Source organism: Otolemur garnettii, unplaced genomic scaffold (genome assembly GCF_000181295.1).
Source record: "Otolemur garnettii isolate 467f Iridium unplaced genomic scaffold, OtoGar3 scaffold00014, whole genome shotgun sequence".
Lineage (NCBI taxonomy): Eukaryota > Metazoa > Chordata > Mammalia > Primates > Galagidae > Otolemur > Otolemur garnettii.
In genome coordinates this window covers 15,812,284-15,816,992 of record NW_003852409.1, presented here as the reverse complement: position 1 = coordinate 15,816,992, position 4,709 = coordinate 15,812,284, and positions in this window count along the sequence as shown.

Below are 4,709 nucleotides of genomic sequence, written 5' to 3'. Positions count from 1 at the left end.
TCAAACTGGTCAACACAGCCTTCATGTCATTTTCTCAGTTATTGCTTTAAAACGTTCACATTCTACTCTTAGAAAGATTCACCTGTACCCCTATATATTTTTTTTTTAACTGAACCTTCAAATCTAGAAATGAGTTAGGCCATCACTTCCATTTTTGGAAAATTATCTCAAACTAGGAAAATGAACCAGAATGCTCTTGCCATATGGCTTTCCAAAGACACGACTTCACAAAGAAAAGCAAAGAGAAGCGTATGTTTGTGAATACCTAAGGCACAATGCCAGTAAAAAAAGCCAAGTCTATAGTTATGATTGCTAATTTTGACAAATTTACACACAATTCAATGCTTTATTTGTATTGACTATCTCTGGGGAAGATGATAATATGTCTTTTTTGGGGGGAGAGGGACAGAGTCTTGCTCTGTTGTACAGACTAGAGTACCATGGCATCAGCCTAGCTTCCGGCATCCTCAAACTCCTGTGCTCAAGTGATCCTTTTGCCTCAGCCTCCCAAGTAGCTGGGACTACAGGTGCCTGCCATGATGCCTAGCTAAGTTTTTCAATTTTCAGTCGAGATGGGATTGCACTCTTGCTCAGGCTGATCTTGAACTCCTGAGCTCAAGGGATCTCCCCTAGTTCAGTCTCCCAGGGTGCTAAGATTATGATGCACTGAGCCCAACCAATATGTGCATTTTTAACTTTCTTAGCAGAGAGCAATTCCTAGTGAAAAATAAAATGAATGAGCTTAATTTGTTCACCACTGCAAAACATATCTACATTAGTTTAGATTTTAAAAAGTCCAAAGTTAACACTATAATAGCACTGTCTATAGTTGTTATTACTAATTTGGGCAAATTTATCATAAACTTCCAAAAATATTTCTAGCAGGGTATTGTGGTGGGCACCTGTAGTCCCAGCTACTTGGGAGGATGAGGCAAGAGAATTGCTTAAGCCCAAGAGTTGGAGGTTGCTGTGAGCTGTGATGCCATGGCTGTGACCCAGGGCCACATACTGAGACTCTGTTTCAAAAAAAAAAAAAAAAAATCTCAATATCTAACAAATCATTTCATGAGTACCCAGTCTAAAAACTTTTTAATCATATGAAAATTCTCCTGATACCATAAATAAATTTAACTAGGTATATGGTACAGGTTGAGTAACCCGTATCCAGGGTTGGGACCAGAAGTGTTTCAGATTCCAGGTTTTGAAATATTCACATTCTACTCATCAGTTTAGTATTCCCTAATCTGAAAATGCAAAATCCTCATCAGGGGTCCTCAAACTTTTTAAACAGGGGGCCAGTTTGCTGTCCCTCAGACCGTTGGAGGGCTGGACTGCAGGCCCCGGGATGAGTCGGCTGCTAAGCAGGACAGGCAGTGGCAGCAAAAACACCCAGTGGGCCGGATAAATGTCCTAGGCGGGCTGCATGTGGCCCACGGGCCATAGTTTGAAAGACACCTAAATGCTCATTGGAGTATTTCTGAGCGCACCATAAAATTCTAGAACATTTCAGATTTCCAGATTAGGGATACTCAACCTATATATTTGTATTTGTGGCTTCAAGATATATAACAGACACTGCCACAAATCTTTAAATCTTAGTTCAACATGCTGAGTGGTGGTATTCCTGTTTAGGTCTATATTTTTTAAACATTTGTTTAAAGAAGTATTTCCATCTAATTGAAATTCTTTCACAAAGTAGCCAGTTAGAAGAGATTTTGATGTCCTGATAATTTTTTGCATGTAATATAACAATATCACACAGCAGCACTACCTACTTTATTTGAAAATAAACATACTGAAAAATGAATCCTCATTCTGTTGCCTAGGCTAGAGTGCCGTGGTGTTAGCCGTGATCACAGCAACTACAAACTCCTGGGTTCAAGTGATCCTTGTGGCTCAGCCTCCTAAGTAGCTAGGACTGTAAGTGCCCGCCACCATACATTGCTAATTTTTTATTTTAGTAAAGATGGGTATCTTGCTCTTGCTTATGCTAGTCTTGAACTTCTGAACTCAAGTGATCCTCCAGCCTTGGCCTCCCAGAGCGCTAGGATTACAGGTGTGAGCCACCACCATGCCTGGCCAATAAATCCTTTTTTTAGATCATTAAGGTTTTCATCACAATCTTTTCTACACATTTGCTATAATCCTTACTATGGTTTCATTCAATATGGTTTTGTTGAGTAGAGCATACCTCATATACTGCATTTGCAGAAATATGCCTCACATCTACAAAGAAGTAAGCTCTCACCCATTTTACTTGAACATACGGCTCTCTTGGCATAAGTCTCATTTTCCCACTCCAGATAGAGACATAATTATGAGAAATATTTTGCTTTCCTCTTTCGTATAAGAAAAACAACAGTGCAAGCACAATGAACAAGTGGTAACTTTTCAGCCTGTCCTCAACACCCAGAAGACAAGCAAACAAGCTCAGCCCCATCAAACAAGGCTGAGGATCATCTGGCACTCAGCTAGAACTGTTGCCATGTGGGAATGCTATCTATATGTGGCCAGATTTTGCAGTATTTTTTTAAAAGCCAGAAATATGGGCTTTTCTGTAAATCTTCTAATTTTTTTAACACAGGCAACTAGTGAAATGTTGAATGTAAGTAACTAATGAAAACAAAGTTTTTAACACTGTCTAAAATAAAAGAAGTTTAGCAGACCAGGCGGCGTCTGTGGCTCAGTGAGTAGGGTGCCGGCCCCATATACTGAGGGTGGCGTATTCAAACCTGGCCCCGGCTGAACTGCAACAAAAAAAATAGCCGGATGCTGTGGCAGGTGCCTTAGTCCCAGCTACTCAGGAGGCTGAGGCAAGAGAATCACCTAAGCCCAAGAGCTGGAGGTTGCTGTGAGCAGTGTAACGCCAGGGCACTCTACTGAGGGTGATAAAGTGAGACTCTGTCTCTAAAAAAAAAAAAAAGAAGTTTTACAAACCCAACAAAACAAATCTGAGAGCAAAATTCAGGCCTCTGATCTTTTTTCCTTTTTTTTGAGACATAGTCTCACTTTGTCACCCTCGGTAGAGGTCATGGTGTCATAGCTCACAGCAACCTCAAACTCTCTGGGCCCAAATGATTCTCTTGCCTCAGCCTCCCAAGTATCTGGGACTACAGGTACCTGCCACAAGGCCCAGCTGTTTTTAGAGATGGGGTCTCACTCTGGCTCAGGCTGCTCTTGAACCTGTGAGCTTAGGCAATCCACCTGCCATGGCCTCCCAGAGTGCTAGGATTACAGGCGTGAGCCACCATGCCCAGCCCGGGCTCTAACTTAAGAACTTAAACATGGAACTCTCATGACCCCCTGTAACATACTACTTTCTTTTAGCCATTTTACATATAAGGAAACTGAATGTGCAAGGATGGTAAGTTAGTTGCCCAAGGTGAAAAGATAGCAAGTTCTGAGGGGTAGATGTTAGGATTTGAATCCAAAACGTCTTACTCCAAAGCTTAGGTTCCTAACCACGTGTTCTGTGTGTAACAAAACACCTATAAGGCAGAGAAACAAGTTCTATGCTGATGTATCCTTATATCCACATGGAAAATGACAGAACCTGAGCATTAATAAACAAACGAGGTCAGGTACAATGGCTCTTGTTTGGAACCCTAGCACTTTGAGAGGCAGAGGTGGAAGCATCACTGGAGCCCAGAAGTTTAAGATTAGCTTATGTAACATAATGAGACGTCCTATCCACAAAAAACAAATTAGCTGGATGTGGTGGCATATGCCTGTAGTCCCCAGGTACTCAGGAGGCCAAAGCAGGAGGATCTCTTGAGCCAAGAGTCAGAGGTTGCAGTGAGCTATGATAATGCCATTGCACTCTACCCTGGGGAACAAAGTGTGTGTGTGTGTATACATGTATGTAAATACATATCCTGTCTTTTTTTTCTTTTGAGACAGAGTCTCACTTGTTCACCCTCAGTAGAGTGCCATGGCATCTTAGCTCACAGCAACCTCAAACTTTTGGGTTCAAGTGATCCTCTTGCCTCCGCCTCCCAAGTGGCTGGGACTACAGATGCCCACCACAATGCCCAGCTATTTTTAGAGACAGGGTCTCCCTCTGACTCAGGCTTGCTCAAACCTGGGAGCTCAGACAATCCACTTGCCTCGGTCACCCAAGTGCTGGGATTACAGGCATGAGCCACCACACCCAGCACAATACCCTGTCTTAAAAAAAAAAAAAAAATTAGATTTTAGGATATAGATAATAGTAATCATTATGAATCATACTTTAATGTAACCAACAGAAAGGCTAATGCTATCTTGGGCATTATCAGGGGAAATGTAGAAGACAGAATGGAAGACATCATTATACTCTAGCCCAGGCAACACAGCAAGACTGTCGAAAGCACTCTGAGAGGCCAAGGTGGATGGACTGATTGAGCTCTGGAGCTAGAGACCAAACTGAGCAAGAGCCAGAGGCCATCTCCAAAAATAGCCCAGTGCTCATAGTCCCAACTACTTGGGAGCCTGAGGCAAGAGGATCCCTTAAGCCTATGAGTTTGAGGTTGCTGTGAGCTATGATGCCATTGTACTCTATGGAGGGTGCCAAAGTGAGACTATCTCAGAATTTTTTTTAAAAAGGCTCTGTAGGCTCGGCTCCTGTGGCTCAAGTGGCTAAGGCGCCAGCCACATACACCTAAGGTGGCGGGTTTGAATCCAGCCCGGGCTCACCAAACAACAATGATGACTGCAACCAAAAAAAAAAA